This window comes from Vulpes vulpes, chromosome X, assembly GCF_048418805.1.
Source record: "Vulpes vulpes isolate BD-2025 chromosome X, VulVul3, whole genome shotgun sequence".
Classification (NCBI taxonomy): domain Eukaryota; kingdom Metazoa; phylum Chordata; class Mammalia; order Carnivora; family Canidae; genus Vulpes; species Vulpes vulpes.
In genome coordinates, this window is record NC_132796.1 from 99,718,904 (window position 1) to 99,737,431 (window position 18,528).

Consider the following 18,528-nt stretch of genomic DNA (forward strand, 5'->3'; position numbering starts at 1 on the left):
GATACTCTCCATAGAAAATCCAAAAGCCTCCACCCCAAGATTGCTAGAACTCATACAGCAATTTGGTAGCGTGGCAGGATACAAAATCAATGCCCAGAAATCAATGGCATTTCTATACACTAACAATGAGACTGAAGAAAGAGAAATTAAGGAGTCAATCCCATTTACAATTGCAACCAAAAGCATAAGATACCTCGAAATAAACTTAACCAAAGAGGTAAAGGATCTATACCCTAAAAACTATAGAACACTTCTGAAAGAAATTGAGGAAGACACAAAGAGATGGAAAAATATTCCATGCTCATGGATTGGCAGAATTAATGTTGTGAAAATGTCAATGTTACCCAGGGCAATTTACACGTTTAATGCAATCCCTATCAAAATACCATGGACTTTCTTCAGAGAGTTAGAACAAATTATTTTAAGATTTGTGTGGAACCAGAAAAGACCCCGAATAGCCAGGGGAATTTTAAAAAAGAAAACCATAGCTGAGGGCATCACAATGCCAGATTTCAGGTTGTACTACAAAGCTGTGGTCATCAAGACAGTGTGGTACTGGCACAAAAACAGACACATAGATCAATGGAACAGAATAGAGAATCCAGAAGTGGACCCTGAACTTTATGGTCAACTAATATTCGAAAAAGGAGGAAAGACTATCCATTGGAAGAAAGACAGTCTCTTCAATAAATGGTGCTGGGAAAATTGGACATCCACATGCAGAAGAATGAAATTAGACCACTCTCTTTCACCATACACAAAAATAAACTAAAAATGGATGAAAGATCTAAATATGAGACAAGATTCCATCAAAATCCTAGAGGAGAACACAGGCAACACCCTTTTTGAACTCGGCCACAGTAACTTCTTGCAAGATACATCCATGAAGGCAAAAGAAACAAAATAAAAAATGAACTATTGGGACTTCATCAAGATAAGAAGCTTTTGCACAGCAAAGGATACATTCAGCAAAACTAAAAGACAACCTACAGAATGGGAGAAGATATTTGCAAATGATGTATCAGATAAAGGGCTAGTTTCCAAGATCTATAAAGAACTTATTAAACTCAACACCAAAGAAACAAACAATCCAATCATGAAATGGGCAAAAGACATGAAGAGAAATCTCACAGAGGAAGACATAGACATGGCCAACATGCGCATGGGAAAATGCTCTGCATCACTTGCCATCAGGGAAATACAAATCAAAACCACAATGAGATACCACCTCACACCAGTGAGAATGGGGAAAAGTAGCAAGGCAGGAAACAACAAATGTTGGAGAGGATGCGGAGAAAAGGGAACCCTCTTACACTGTTGGTGGGAATGTGAAATGGTGCAGCCACTCTGGAAAACTGTGTGGAGGTTCCTCAAAGAGTTAAAAATAGATCTGCCCTACGACCCAACAATTGCACTGCTTGGGATTTACCCCAAAGATTCAGATGCAATGAAACGCCGGGACACCTGCACCCCGATGTTTCTAGCAGCAATGTCCACAATAGCCCAACTGTGGAAGGAGCCACATGTATACAATGGAATATTACTCAGCCATTAGAAATGACAAATACCCACCATTTGCTTCAACGTGGATGGAACTGGAGGGTATTATGCTGAGTGAAGTAAGTCAATCGGAGAAGGACAAACAGTGTATGTTCTCATTCATTTAGGGAATATAAATAATAGTGAAAGGGAATATAAGGGAAGGGAGAAGAAATGTGTGGGAAATATCAGAAAGGGAGACAGAACATAAAGACTCCTAACTCTGGGAAATGAACTAGGGGTGGTGGAAGGGGAAGAGGGTGGGGGTTGGGGGTTAGTGGGTGACGGGCACTGAGGGGTACACTTGACGGGATGAGTTCCGGGTGTTATGCTGTATGTTGGCAAATTGAACACCAATAAAAAATTAATTTATTAAAAAATAAAAAAATATAAATAAAATAAAATAAAATAAAAAATAAATAAACTCCAAAGACCAAGTTTGTTTGAAGTTCCTATTCTCATTGTAAGATTCTTCATATTTTGGCCTTTAAAAAATGATAAATGGCACATACTCACTGAAAGGCTACCTAGAGCAGGGCTTTTTTTTTTAATTTTTTTTTTATTTATTTATGATAGTCACAGAGAGAGAGAGAGAGAGAGAGAGGCAGAGACACAGGCAGAGGGAGAAGCAGGCTCCATGCACCGGGAGCCTGACGTGGGATTCGATCCCGGGTCTCCAGGATCGCGCCCTGGGCCAAAGGCAGGCGCCAAACCGCTGCGCCACCCAGGGATCCCTAGAGCAAGGCTTTGAGGGTGGTTTGCTCCCAGTGCAGGAAGAAAAGGAGTGAATTGTCTGTAGAGGACTTAAAATAAATAATAATGACTAAAACTTGGTGTGCCTTTTATTATCACCATGACCTAAAAATCCTAAACAAAATTAGTGATAAATATTCCTCTGCTCTGTGGCAGATCACTTTTACCACCTCACTCTTGATTCACTGCTGCACTCACTATATTTCAGGAATTTTACAAGTGTTACCTCATTAATCTTCACAACATCACTGGGAGGCAATTATCTTTGTTTTACAAAGGAGAAACACTGAAGCTCAGAGAGGGTAATTCACGCAAGGTCAGAAAGATAGTGAATGGTGGAGGTTGCTTCACTGTGAGTAAGAATCTTATATTTTTAAAAAAGTTGAATACTTGACACCAGAATTTGAGGCAATGTTTATGTAAGTCCATAGTCCATACTTTTAACTATTACAAATTACTAACACTGTAGAAGAAGAGTCTTTGACTGAGACTTTGAATAGCTTTCTCGACATAGGGACTAGAATTGTCTGGAAAGAATTATCTGCCAAGAATTTAATGGAAAGAGCAATGGACTTGGAGACAACCAGATCAAGATTGGATCTCTGTGTGATCCTGGGCAATTCATATAACCTCAGTGAGCCTCGCTTTCCAAACTGGAAACTTGTACCTGCTTCACAGTGAGGATTAAATTACTTGGCATATAGGAAAGTGCCTGGTACATAACAGCCATTCAACAAATGCTAGTTTCCTTCCTTAACTTTCAGCCAAAGAAAACTATCTAGGGTTATAGTCAAAGTGGAAATTTATAATTGGTCCTGCTCCGTAAACAAAGGCCCCATTTCTTTTACCTTCAACTTAATTTCTATTGCTTAATTTTTATTTCTATACCAATCACCTGCAAGGAGGTTTGGATTACATTGATTGATTAAAACAGACAAGGCCTACTCCTAAAGCTGGGGACAAGATCACCAAGCTGAGTTGCTTGGGTTAGTGATTGGGGAGTGGATGATGGACATCTGAATAGAATCCAGGGTCTGTTATAAAACAGGTAAAGGAAGAATGTGTACTATGTAGCCATCCAACTATGTCCACTATATTGATGTTTAATAGATTCAGGTATTTTTCTCTTGCTCACTATGGACTCTTCAAAGGCACCTGCCAGAAGCATCAGTACTTACTTTTCCAAGGGAAATCTGGATATAGGATCAGAAGACAAAGAACTGCTATATTAATTCCAAAGCAGCAGGCCATCTGGAAAAAACAGTAAGCCTATTCTTATTCTGGGATCATCAGAATAGGCACCTAGGCTGAAATGAAAATTTCAAGGAGTCCTGGTTCAATATAAAGAAGAATTTACTAAGAAATAGAGCTGAATATAATTGAAATAGCCTATTTCACAAGTTAGTGAGCTCTCTGTTATCAGAAGTATCTAAGGATCTACTACTGAATGACCTCTAGATGTGGATACTGTAGAGGAGAATTCTCTACCAGGTAGGAGGTTAGAAAAAATGACTGAAAGGTCACTTCCAATTAACATTTTTGTGTTATAATTCTATAATATAATAGAACTGTGATTCAGCTCAAAAGAAATGACAAACACCTCTCAACAAACTGATGAACGCATATTGTGAGAGACAAAACCTGTCAATGAGACAGATTAGATTCAAATTTGATGGACAACCAATCAATGAGATAGACACACCTGTGCAATGGAGAAGGCCAGTGAAGATACTATTGATGAAGTCCTAGCAATGTCCAGTCTAATGAACTTGACAGTTTATCTTTTGGGAAGGGGAATTTATTTTTTTTTAAAGATTTTGTTTATTTATTCATGACAGACAGAGAGAGAGAGAGAGAGAGAGAGAGAGAGAGAGGGAGAGGCAGAGACACAGGCAGAGGGAGAAGCATACTCCATGCAGGGAGCCCGACATGGGACTTGATCCCGGGTCTCCAGGATCACACCCAGGGCCAAAGGCGGCGCTAAACCGCTTGGCCACCGGGGCTGCCCAGGGAAGGGGAATTTAGAGGATGCTTCCTTACCTCTTCCTGTCTGTCCTGGGATTTGCTTTTAAATAGAAGACAAATGAATATGCCAATCACAAAACTCTCCTGAAGCTTGAGGCACTATGTACTATGATTTTCCTTTCTTAGACACACTCCGTGTATATCTTAGTAATTAATCTATAGGGTTGAACCTAGATTCTTAAGTAAATTGGTTTGAGTTGGTGTCTTCATTACTAAAGTAGAGGTGGTTTATTTTCTATCATATTTCTCTCTAATCGTGTTGCACATATGACTTTCAATAGTGACCTTAGGTCTTACCATTCTGCTCATTTGAAACACAAGTCTCAGATTAAAGCTAAACTGCACTCACCCTGAGATGCAGTTTGGTCTGGAAACATTGGCAGAATGATTTGGAGTGCCTGTTGGGTTCTACTTGTATGGAAAACCAAAGAAAAAACTAATCTTAAGGCTTTAAATCTATCATTATACTATGTGTTCTACCTATGCACATCCATTTCTCTCTCTTTTCTTGCCTTAAGTATTTTAAAAATTATTTCTACTTACTCTGTTACTGGTTTGTTTGTTACAAATTCTTGTATTTTTCTTTTAATAGTAATGCTAGAGTAATGGTACTCAAAGTGTGGTCAAGGATCGCTGACAGTTCTCGACTCTTTCAGGGGTCCACAAGGTCAAGACTCTTTTTATAATAATAGTAAAAAGTCAGTTTTCTTTTTCACCGTGTTGACATTAACACTGATGGTGCAGAAGCAATGGTGGGTAAAACTGCTGCGGCCTAGGCACACATCAAAGCAGTAGCACCAAACTGTACTAGCTAGTTAATTGTATTCTTTACCGCCATGTACTAGAAGGGGGGAAAAGTCAGTTTCACTTAAGAATGTCCTTTGAAGCAGCTAATTTCATTAAATATCTGCTCTTGAATGCACATCTTAATATTCTGTGACAAAATGGGAAATACACATAAAGTACTTCTGATGCATATTAAAGTATGATGGTGGAATCAAAGAAAGGCATTGTGCATTTGTTTACATTGCAAGTCAAACCAGCCTTGTTCTTCATAAAATGTATTTTTCAATAGAAATAACAAGAGAGGGGTGCCTGGCTGGCTCAGTCAGTGAAGCATGTGACTCTTGATTTAGGGGTTGTGAATTGGAACCCCATGCTGGGTGTGGAGCCCACATAAAAAAAAAGAAAGGGGGCAGCCCAGGTGGCTCAGCGGTTTAGCGGTTTAGCGCCACCTTCAGCCCCAGGGTGTGATCCTGGAGAGCCTGCTTCTCCCTCTCTCCCTCTGCCTGTGTCTCTGCTTCTCTCTCTCTCTCTGTCTCTCATGAATAAATAAATAAAATCTTTTAAAAAAATAAAGAATGAGAGAAAAACTATGATTTATTCAGACTTGACTATCTTGCAGATACTTCTTCAGAAATTAACAAATAGAGCCTATCCTTTCAAAGGAAACATTTGACAGCATTTATTGTCATTAATCAAATTCAAGGTTTCAAGCAAAAATTGGAATTTGGTAAAACTAGATATCCACCACAGTGAGCATGAGAGCTGCCCAATACTTAAAGACTTGTAATGAAATTGGTGGTGCTATAAACTAATCTAGACTCTTTGATACTGTATACTAAAATGTGTCATCTGGAAGATCTGTATAGCCCCAGGAACCAATATTTTTTCAAGTGATTAAACTAATGCAGGATGTTTATGAAATCATGCATGGGTAAAAAAAAAATCATTAAAATGTCAAGATAGGGCACTAGGTGACTCAGTTAAGTGTCGGCCTTCCATTCAGGTCATGACCCCAGGGTCCTGGGATTGAGCCCCACATCAAACTCCCTGCTCAGTGGGGAGCCTGCTTCTCCCTCTCCCTCCATCACTCCTCCACTTTCATTCTCTTGCTCTCTCTCTCTGTCAAATAAATAAATAAAATCTTTTTTTAAGTGCAAGATAAACCAAGAGATGTCAATGCAACAGAATATGCAATGCTCAATGATATGGTTTCAGATTCCACATTGTCACTAAACTTTAAAAATACCATTTGTTGAATTTTGGTGTAGTATCTGAGGAGACTATCCATGGTTTTCTGAAGAGCCTATTAAAATACTCCTCTTCCCAACTACATCTCTGCATGAGGTCAGATCTTTTTCATAGTCTTCAACAAAGTCAATATTTGGTGATTCTGGGAGAGTGGCACACTGGAAGGGGCATACTCCCTTCCCACATACCCTGCCCTATGCACCTCTTCCATATGGCTGTTTCTGAGTTATATCCTATTATAATGAACCAATAATCTAAGTAGGTTTTTGGACATCAGGAAGATGGTAAGACAGGAAGCTCCTGACTTTCCCTCCTCCCAATGATGCACCAAATACTCAAATACACATGGATCAGTTCCCTCTCAGAGAAATCTGGAAACTAGTTGGATGACTCCTACACCTCAGGCAACTGAGAAAATATCCACATTGAGACATGTAGAAAAAGCTGAGACACACTATTGTTATAAAATCCACCCTAGGCACAGCACCTTACAAAAGAAGAGTGAGCCCTCAACTGCAAGTTTCTCTATGAAAAACAAAGATTTTAAACCACATATCTAGCACAACTATTAAGGTTGCCACCTGAAGGACTAAATCACCTGGTTCAGAGAGTCAATGGTGCTTGGCATTCACAAATCAGACATTAAACAAAGATACAATTTTTAAATAGGCACACAAGCACTCCCCACAACTATCTCCCAAACCCATTATAAGGGAGAAACACCAATCTCCATTTCTCCCTGGAAAGAGTTTGACTTGTACACATTTCTAGGTGTGGACCGTGGGTCCAGCTTCTAATCAGCCTGTATCTAGGTATTAACTGGGATCTTCTAAGGATCCCAAAAGAGCCTGTAGGCACTTTCCCTGCCTTCTACTTCTGGCTTGCTCCAACAATGAAACCAAGCCTTCAGGTTCTCCCTATAAAGAGCTTGTCCCTGTAAAGAGCTTGTCTATACATCTAGTGCCCTAGTGTTTACAGTTGCCATGCAGGGACAGGCTTCCAAATTATCTAGCTCTGAGAACCAATGGCACTTGAAATTTGTGAGTTACCCAGGACCACATTAAATAAAGATGCAGTAAAAGAAAGAAGAAAGAAAAAGAAAGAAAGAAAGAAAGAAAGAAAGAAAGAAGCAGTATTTTTTACAGATCCAATTATTTGAGAGAAGAGAGAGAGAGAACATGAGCAGGTGGGAGGGGCATAGGGAGAGGAAGAGAGAATCTCCAAGCAGACACCCTGCTGAGCTCAATCCCAGGACCCTGAGATCATGACCTGAGCTAAAATCAAGAGTAGGACACTCAACCGACTGAGATACCCAAGCACTCCCAAAGATGCAGTTTCTAAATGTGCACGTGAGCAATTGCCCCTGGCCTCATTGTAGAGGGAACAGGTGAAATCTCCCAGTTTCTTCCTGGAAGGAGTCTGACTACATACATTCTCAGCTGCAACCAAGGGTCCAACTTCTAATCAGCCTGCATCTGAGTGCTGACTGGGATCCTTCCAGGAGCCTGAAAGTGATGGAAGGCACTTCTCCTGCCTTCTTCCTCTGGCTGACTCCAACAAGAAAACCAAGCCTCCAGCTTCTCCCTGGGAAGAATCTTGTCCATTCACAGAGCACCCTAACTTTTATGGCTGCCACCTGAGGGGTGGGCCCCCAAATCACCCAGCTCTGAGCGCTGATGGGGCTTGGCACTTGTGAGTCCTCTTGGACCACATTAAACGAAGAGTGATTTTATACAGAAGTGTGTGCACTTACCATGGCTATCTTCTAGGGCTTAGCACAGAAGGAACGGGCAGAAGGGTGACTCCAACTTCTCCCTGGAAGAGGTTTGACTGCATACTTTCATAGCTATTGCTTCATGGTAAAGCGTCTCATTAGCCTGCGCCTGGGGGTTTAAGAGGCACATAATTAATAGTCGTCTGGAAGCCTGAATGAATGTGTGGGAATTGCCTGAATCTTCTGCCCCTACTTTGCCCCAGTGATAAAACCAAGTCCAGATCTTCCCCAAAAGGAGTTTGTCCACACCTCTGCAAAACTCCTCAACAAAATACTAACAAACCCACTTCAACAGTACATTAAAATGATCACACGCTGTGATCAAATGGGATTTATTCCTGAGGTGCAAGAATAGTTCAGCATATGAAAATCAATCAATGTGATACACCGCGTTGACAGTATGAGAGACAAAACCACATGATCCTCTCAAAAGATGCTTCAGAAAAACATTTGACAAAATTCAACATCCTTTCATGATAAAACTCAGCAAGTTAGATATAAAAGGAATGAACATTAAAAAAAAAAGAATGAACATCAACATAATAAAAGTCACATATGACATGCCCATGGCCAACATCATACTCAATGGCGAGCAGCTGAAGTTTTTCCTCTAAGATCAGGAACAAGACAAGAGCACCCCCTCTCACTACTTTTATTCAACATAATACTGGAAGTCCCAGTTAAAACAATTAGGCAAGAAAAAGGAAGAAAAAGCATACAAATCAGAAAAGAAGTAAAATTGTGTGTGTTTGCAGATGACATGATTGTATATATAGATATGCATAAAGACCCTATCAGGGATCCCTGGGTGGCGCAGCGGTTTGGCGCCTGCCTTTGGCCCGGGGCGCGATCCTGGAGACCCGGGATCGAATCCCATGTCGGGCTCCCGGTGCATGGAGCCTGCTTCTCCCTCTGCCTATGTCTCTGCTTCTCTCTCTCTCACTGTGTGCCTATCATAAATAAATAAAATTTTAAAAAAATTTAAAAAAAAGACCCTATCAAAAAATTCTGAGAACAATAAACAAATTCAGCATGGTTGAAGAATACAAAATAAATGCACAAAATTCAGTTGAGTTTCCATACACTAACAATGAACTATATGAAATAGAAATTTAAAAAACAATCCCATTTACAGTAGCATCAAAATAAAATGCTTTGGGATAAACTTAACCAAGGAAATGAAAGATGTGTACCTTGAAAAACATAAGACATGGATGAAAGAAAGAAAAGAAAACACAAATAAATGAAAATATATCTCTTGTTCATGGATTAGAAGAATTAAGATTATTCAATGTCCATACTACTCCAAGAAATCTGCGGATTTGATGCAATCTTTATCAAAAGTCCAATGGAATTTTTCATAGAAACAGAACAAACAATCCTAAAATTCATATGGAACTGCAAAAAACCTAAATAGTCAAAGGAACCTTGAGAAAGAAAAACAGAGCTGGAAGCATTATGCTTCCTGTTTTCAAGCTATACTACAAAGCTATAGTAATCAGTATAGTTGTGGTACTGGCATAAAAGTACACGCACAGACCAAGGCATGGCAGAGAGCCCAAAAATAAACCCACTCATATGTGGTCAACTGATCTTTGACAAGGGCACCATGAATGCACAATAGGGAATGGATAATCTCTTCAATAAGTGGTGTTGGGAAAACTGAATATTCACATGTAAAAGAATGAAATTGGTTTCTTATCTTACACCATACTCAAAAGTAAACTCAAAATGGATTAAAGGCTTAAATGTAAGACATAAAACTGTAAAACTCATAGAAGAAAACAGGAATAAAGCTTCTTGACATGCTCTTGGCCGTGAGTTTTTTTAACGTGATACCAAATGTACAGTCAATACAAGCAAAAATAAAAGGGAACACATCAAACTGAAAAACTTCTGCACAGCAAAACAAACAATCAGAAAAATGAAAGGACAACATGCAGAATGGGAGAAAAAATTGCAAAGCATGTATCTGATAAGGGGTTAATATCCACAATGTATAAGGAAGCAAACAAACCAACCAAACACCAGATTGTCATTACAAGGATGGCAAATAATGACATGAAAACATGTCCAACATGATTAACCATAAAATACACGGAAATTAAATCAACAAAGAGATGGGGTGCCTGGGTGGCTCAGTCGGTTAAGCATCTGCCTTCAACTCAGGTCATGGTCTCGGGGTCCTGGGATCGAGCCCCATGTAGGGTTCCCTGCTCAGCGGGGAGGCTGCCTCTCCCTCTCCCCCTATGTGCTCACTCTCTCTCAAGTAAATAAAATCTTTAAGAATAATAACAAAGAGGTACTACTATACTCCTATTAGAATGGCTCAATGAAAATTACTAATACCAAATACTGGCAAGGATGCTGAGCCAGTGAAATTCTCATATGTTGTTGGTGAGCATGCTTTAATACATATGGTCTAGCCACTCTGAAAAACAAACTAGCAGTTTCTTAAACCCACACCAATGTGTGTCTTAGTGTTTCCTATGTTCACAAACAACCCTGTACCTGAATGTTTATAGCAGCTTTATTCATAATAGTCAAAAATTGGAAATACTTCAAACGTCCTTAAGTGGGTGAATGGAGGGACAAACTGTGGCAAGTACTACTATGCCACGAGATACTCTCTGCCAAAAAAGGACCAAGCAATTGACACATACTACTTGAACAAATTGCAAAGTTGTTATGTTGAGTGGAAGGCAATCCTGAAAGGTTATACACGTTATGATTCCATTTATATGACATTCTGGACTCTGGAAAAGATAAAACTACAGGGATAGAAAACAGATTAGTAGTTTGTAGCTGTTAGGGGTGAGGGGATGATGTGACTATAAGGAGCTAAACACAAGGCAGTTTGGGGGGATGATGAAATTGTTCCATATCCTGAATGTAGTGATAGCTATGAGAATTACCTCTGCTAAAACTCACAGAACTGTATGCCAAAAAGGTCAGTTTTGCTGTTGATAATTCAAAAATAAAATTAATTTGATTCAAAAAACTAAAAGGAAAAAGGAAAGCCTACTCTTGGAATCAAGAAATCAGTTTTGCTCAGGAAATTAATGCGGACCCAGCATGGTCTGAAATATATGCCTCAGTCTTAAAATTAGTCAAAAAAAAAAAGGAAGGCAAATAAAAGATGGACCAATCTAAGCTTGGGGACAAGAAAAATGTCTTTTAAAAGAGGCTGAGGGGTGCCTGGCTGGCTCAGTCAGAACAGCATGTGACTCTTGATCTCAGGGTTCGGAGTTCAAGCCCCATGTTCGATGTAGATATTATCAAAAATTATTAAATTATTTTATAAATTATAAAATTTTGTTTAAAATTATTTTAAAATAAATTATTAAAAATAATTTTTAAAAGGCTGAGGTCTTAGGAGATAGGCTATATATACATATACATGTATAGTGAGGCTTTTAAAAAGGGAAAAGGATATATGTACCCAGGTCTAACAACTGAGTCCACTGCTGAGGAGAGACAAATCTTTGTTTATCAAAGTCATGGTGGCTCCCTTCCATCATCTTTACCCAGCAAGGTGAACTGGTTCTAAAGCACTGAGTTAGCTTAAAGAAAAACCCGGAGAACAATACCCACAAGGTTGGTAGGCAAACACCTTAGTTGAGCCTCAGACATTCCTCAAAAATATTTCCTGGGCCAGGAAGCCTCATTGTTACATTAAAAAAATAAGAAGATTCCCTTTTATCCTAGCCTATATACATGTTAAAATAACACATCCATGACAGTGGACTTTCCTGTGTGCTCGTACACATCCTTCAGTGGAATAGCTCTTCCACGGTTATGGGGTCTCAGAGAGTCCTGTGACTTCTGCTAATCCTTTGAGTATAAGATAATATTCTCAATAGGGATGCCTGGGTGCTCAGGGGCTGAGTGTGTCTGCCTTTAGCTCAGGGCGTGATCCCAGTCCTGGAAAGGAGTCCTACATTGGGCTCCCCACAAGGAGCCTGCTTCCCCTTCTGTCTATGTCTCTGCCTCTCTTTCTCCCATGAATAAATAAATAATTTTTTTAAAAAAAGATATATTCTCAATAAACTCTATCATAGCTACAATGTGAGTTGTTTTTGTTGTAGCAACTTGTAAATTGCATGACAACCATAAAAGAATTGGGAGACATCACTGAAGAGAAGGCCAGTTGTAGGAAGTGATTTCAGAAAATTTGGACTGAATCAAGAAGAAAACACATTGAGGATCAGCATCAAATATCCAAAGAATTACTCAGTAAGTTTCAGGATGACAGAGGTTTTAGAGACAACAAGATGTAATTGTCTGTACCCAAAGAAATATGCTAGCCAAATTTATGGGATTATGGCTCAAAGGAGAGGCATAGCAAAGATGAACCATATGAAAGGACATGCAGCCATGGCAGCAATACAGTCTGGTTTTGATGGGAAAATATCTCCTGAGTGGGACCATGCATTTCAAAGAGGCAAAAGTGGACAAGATTTCTCTGCATGGTGGATGCTTTTGGAAGAATCACAATTTATGTTCCATATAACTCACTATGGAAGACCCCCCAAGACAGAACCTAGAAGAACATGATTTTTTAAAATGTCAAAGCCAAAAGGCAAAGAGCAAGTAAAAGGGAGGAAAGCACTCAGATCCAGCACACAGAGAAGGAGAAAAGGAGGAAAAACGTGAGGAGAAAATTCAACCATTAGAAATTTAACCAAGCCTTTTGGGAAAAGACTGGGAGGGTGATGCTTGAAAAACATAGCAATTCAAAGCCTGGAACCTTCCAAGTCTTAGGTAAAAATAGTACTGTCATTAACATCATGATGGGAAATTCTTTCATTTGTAGTTTCATTTATCCCCACTGTGCTACTATTGTCATATATTTCACTTCTACACTGTCATTCATCCCATTCTTATTATTCCATTGAAATCACTAAATATCTTTTAAAGAGTTTAAATACTAAGAAAAAAATCTTGTCCATTTATCCATTGAGTTACTTTTTTGGTGCTCTTCATGTCTTTGCGTAGACTCATATTTCCATCTGGTATCATTTTCTCTTCTGCCTGAAGGAAATTCTTTAACATTTCACACAGTGTCAGTTCTGGGTTGATTCTGATGGATGGATTTTTTTCCCCCTCATTATGGGTTGTATTTTCCTGCTTCTTTGCACACCTGGTAATATTTGATTGGATGCCAGACATTGCGAGTTTTACCTTGTTGGGAGCTGTATATTTTTGTGTTCCTATAAATATTCTTGAACTTTGTTCTGGGACACAGTTACTTGGAAACAGTTTCATCCTTTTGGGTTTTCCTTTTTGATTTGCTGGGCAGGTCCAGAGCAGTGTTTAGTCTAGAGCTAATTCTTCCCCCACTGTTGAGGCAGGACCCTTCTGAGTACTCTACTCACAATGCCTTGTGAATTATGCAGTTTTCCAGTCTGACTGGTTGAGAGAAGGCATTATCCTGGCCCTGTATGAGAGGCAAGCACCATTATTTCCAATCCTTTTGGGTGGTTCTTTCCTTGGCCTTGTTATTTTCCCTTTTTTATTATTATTTTTTAAAAATTTTTATGTATTTATTCATGAGAGACACAGAGAGAGAAAGAGGCAGAGACATAGGCAGAGAGAGAAGCAGGCTCCATGCAGGGAGTCTGATGTGGAACTCGATCCTGGGTCTCCAGGATCACGCCCTGGGCCAAAGGCAGACGCTCCACCACTGAGTCACCCAGGTGTCCCCCTTTTTTTATTTTTTAAAGATTTTATTTATTTATTCATGAGACACACACACACACAGAGAGAGAGAGAGAGAGAGAGGCAGAGATACAGGCAGAGAGAGAAGCAGACTCCCTGTGAGGAGCCCAATATGGGACTCGATCCCAGGATCCCAGGATCCCAACCTGAGCCAAAGGCAGACGCTCAACTACTGAGGCACCCAGGTGTCCAGGCCTTGCTATTTTCCGCATATGAATGTACTGCTAGGTATTCTCCTGAATACATGAAGGAGAGCCTCTGAAGATCTCCATAGTTTGTGTTTATGTTCATGCTCTCTCTCATTTCTCTCTTTCTTTCTCTTTCTCTCCAGAGTACTTGCCAGTACTCTGCCCTGCCACCTGGGTCTCCCAGAACTCTAAGCTCCATTCCCACAATTCAGGGAGTCTGCCAAGCTCTGGCTGAGTTCTCCAACCTGGCACCCACCTGGAATCTCTCCCAAGGCAGTGAGTTGGGGCTATCGCATGGCTAACCTTACTTGTTTCCCATATCTCAGAGATCCTGTCCTTTGTTGTCTGAAATTAGGTGTCATGAAAAGTATTGTTTCGTATGTTTTGTATGGTCTCTTAGTTATTTCAAGCAGGAGGGTAAATTTGAACCCTTTTATTCCCTCTTGGCCAGAAGCTGAATTCCCAACGGAGTTCAAGTTCATAAGTCATGGAACTCTAATTTCTTTGGACTTTAACTCACAAAAAGCAAGAGAATTTGATGTCTAATTCTAATTCTTCTGTAGTTTCATTTCCTTGTGCTTTAGCAAGCAGGTTTATTTTTTAGACTTGAATTTTCCTAGAATCTTTAAAATGGAAGAATATTTGTATTCCAGCTCAGACCATCTCTACTTAAAATATTTTATTTATTTATTTATTTATTTATTTATTTATTTATTTATTTAAGAGAGCACAAGTTGGGGGAGATGCAGAGGGAGACGGAGAAGCAGACTCCTCATTGAGCAGGGAACCCAACACGGGGCTCAACCTCAAAACCCTGAGATCATGACCTGAGCTGAAGGCAGATGCTTAACCCACTGAGCCACCCAGGTGCTCCTGTACTTCTTATTTTGATGTTTAATCTCATTGCAGAAACTCTAGTGAACTATATTCCTTAAACTGGCTAAACATAAATTTTGAGGGGAAAAAAGATTTTTTTTAATGTCTTAGTGCTTTAAGCCTTGAGTTCATTAAAAAAAAATCCATTGTTTATTACGTTTCTACTATAGGCCACATATTAAGCATAGAGTAGTGAAGAAAGCGACAAATATCCCTGCCCTCAAGTAACTTCAATTGTGAGAGGAGGAGATAGAGAATGTTAATAAAACAGTGAAATAAATATAAAGTGAGTACAGCAATTCGGCAGTGTGGCAGGATACAAAATCAATGCCCAGAAGTCAGTGGCATTTCTCTACACTAACATTGAAACTGAAGAAAGAGAAATTAAGGAGTCAATCCCATTTTCAATTGCACCCAAAAGCATAAGATACCTAGGAATAAACCTAATCAAAGAGGTAAAGAATCTACACCCTAAAAACTACACAACACTTCTGAAAGAAACTGAGGAAGACACAAGAGATGGAAAAATATTCCATGCTCATGGATCAGAAGAATTAATATTGTGAAAATGTTAATGCTACCCAGGGCAATTTACACATTTAATGCAGTCCCTATCAAAATACCATGGACTTTCTTCAGAGAGTTGGAACAAATCATCTTAAGATTTGTGTGGAATCAGAAAAGACCCTGAATAGCCAAGGGAATATTGAAAAAGAAAACCATAGCTTGGGGCATCACAATGCCAGATTTCAGGTTGTACTACAAAGCTGTGGTCATCAAGACAGTGTGGTACTGGCACAAAAACAGACACATAGATCAATGGAACAGAATAGAGAATCCAGAAGTGGACCCTCAACTTTATGGTCAACTAATATTCGATAAGGCAGGAAAGACTATCCACTGGAAGAAAGACAGTCTCTTCAATAAATGGTGCTGGGAAAATTAGACATCCACATGCAGAAGAATGAAACTAGACCACTCTCTTTCACCATACACAAAGATAAACTCAAAATGGATGAAAGATCTAAATGTGAGACAAGATTCCATCAAAATCCTAGAGGAGAATACAGGCAACACCCTTTTTGAACTTGGCCACGGTAACTTCTTGCAAGATACATCCATGAAGGCAAAAGAAACAAAATAAAAAATGAACTATTGGGACTTCATCAAGATAAGAAGCTTTTGCACAGCAAAGGATACAGTCAACAAAACTAAAAAACAACCTACAGAATGGGAGAAGATATTTGCAAATGATGTATCAGATAAAGGGCTAGTATCCAAGATCTATAAAGAACTTATTAAATTCAACACCAAAGAAACAAACAATCCAATCATGAAATGGGCAAAAGACATGAAGAGAAATCTCACAGAGGAAGACATAGATATGGCCAACAAGCACATGAGAAAATGCTCTGCATCACTTGCCATCAGGGAAATACAAATCAAAACCACAATGAGATACCACCTCACACCAGTGAGAATGGGGAAAATTAGCAAGACAGGAAACAACAAATGTTGGAGAGGATGTGGAGAAAGGGGAACCCTCTTGCACTGTTGGTGGGAATGTGAACTGGTACAGCCACTCTGGAAAACTGTGTGGAGGTTCCTCAAAGAGTTAGAAATAGACCTGCCCTACAACCCAGAAATTGCACTGCTTGGGATTTACCCCAAATATACAGATGCAATGAAATGCCGGAACATCTGCACCCCGATGTTTACAGCAGCAACGTCCACAATCGCCAAACTGTGGAAGGAGCCTCGGTGTCCATCGAAAGATGAATGGATAAAGAAGATGTGGTATATGTATATAATGGAATATTACTCAGCCATTAGAAACGACAAATACCCGCCATTTGCTTTGACGTGGATGGAACTGGAGGGTATTATGCTAAGTGAAATAAGTCAATCGGAGAAGGACAAACATGATGTGGTCTCATTCATTTGGGGAATATAAAAATTAATGAAGGGGAATAAAGGGAAAGGAGAGAAATGAGTGAAAATATCAGTGAGGGTGACAAAAAATGAGAGACACCTAACTCTGGGAAATAAACAAGGGGTCGTGGAAGGGGAGGTGGGCGGGGGTTGGGGTGACTGGGTGATGGGCGCTGAGGGGCGCACTTTGGATGAGCACTGGGTGTTATGATATATGTTGACAAACTGAACTCCAATAAATGATAGATAGATAGATAGATAGATAGTCTGACTCTATGATGTTCTAAGCAGAAATAAGGGATGCCCGGGGTAGGGGTGGAGGGACGGGGTTGCATCTTGGATAGGGTGGTCAGGCAAGACCTCACTAAGTAGGTGACACCTGAGCAAAGATCTGAAGAAGATGAGAAAGCAAACCATGAAGATATATGTGGTAAGAGTGGCCCAGGCAGAGGGAACAATAAGTGCAAAGGCGCTGAGGTAAGGCCTAGGGAGTCTGAAGAACAATAACATGTCCTGTGTTGTAGGAGAGGCATGAACAAGGGGAGGAGCGTAAGAGATGAGGGCAGGGAGGTAGCAGGGAACCAGTTTATGAAGGCCTTGAAGTGAAGAGATGGCTTTGTCTCTTACTCTGAGGGTGATGGAGGGTTTGAGCAGAAATGACATGACATCGCTTAAGTTATAAGAAAATTATTTTCAGGCCACCTGAAAGGCTCAGTCAGTAAAGAATGTGACTCTTGATCGTGGGTCATGGGTTCAAGCCCCACACTGGGTGCACAGCCTACTTAAAAAAAAGTGGGAGGGGGTGCCTGGGTGGCACAGTTAGTTAAGCAGCCAACTTTTGGTTTGGGCTCCGATGGTGATCTCAGGGTCTTCGAATTGAGTCCTGCATCAGGCTCTACACTCAGTGTGGAGTTTGCTTGGATTCTCTCTCCCTCTCTCTCTGCCCCTCTCTCTTTGTGTGCATGCGCACGCATGCTCTCTCTCGCTAAAATTAATAAATAAATCTTAAAAAAAAAAGAAAATCACTTTGGCTACTATGTGGAAAATAAACTTTGGAGGCAAGATGAAGGGCAAGAGAGAAAGCCAAAGAGCAGCTAATAAGCTGCAATAATGCAGGAAAGAAATAATGGCACCTTTCACTAGAGTAGTAGTAGTAGAAGTAGTAAGCAGTGATTGGATTATGGATATCTTTTGAAGGTAGAGCCAATTGGGTTGCTGATGAACTTTTTTTTTTTTTAAGACTGTAAGATAAAGACGGGAATCAAAGGTGACCTCAAAGTATAAAAGGAAGGCCTGAGCAAATGAAAGAATGGAAGTGCTATTATTAAGGTAAATAGAGAACACTAAGAAAAGTAGCCTTTAGGGGATTAGGTCAGGAGTTCTGGACATGATAAGTCTGAGCTGTCACTCAGACATCCAAGAGGAGATACCTGGCAAGTGGCTGGATATGAGTGTGGAGTTATAGAGAGGTTCATGCTGGAGATATAAATGTAAGAGTTATCAGCACTTATAAAAGAGAAGTGGTCCCAAGATTGAGCCCTATGAATCTCCAATGCTTAGGCATCAGGAAAATAAGGTGAGAATAGCAAAGATGTTTGGGAACGAAGAGCCAGAGAGGTAGAGTGTGGTGTGCTGTAAGCCAAGTGAAGAGAGCGGTCAAGGAAGAGAAAGTAGTACATTTTGTCA

At 39.9% G+C, this 18,528-nt stretch overlaps 1 long non-coding RNA gene across 2 annotated transcripts in view; it reads right to left on the reverse strand.

Annotated features, from left to right (window-relative positions):
- The window catches only part of LOC112907864 (uncharacterized), a 324,991-nt gene that overhangs the window by 266,095 nt on the left and 40,368 nt on the right, over nucleotides 1–18,528 (reverse strand). For both annotated transcript variants that reach the window (XR_011998235.1, XR_011998234.1), the window contains exon 2: nucleotides 8,105–8,234. This is a non-coding gene — a long non-coding RNA (uncharacterized lncRNA). The remainder of the gene's footprint in view (nucleotides 1–8,104; nucleotides 8,235–18,528) is intronic.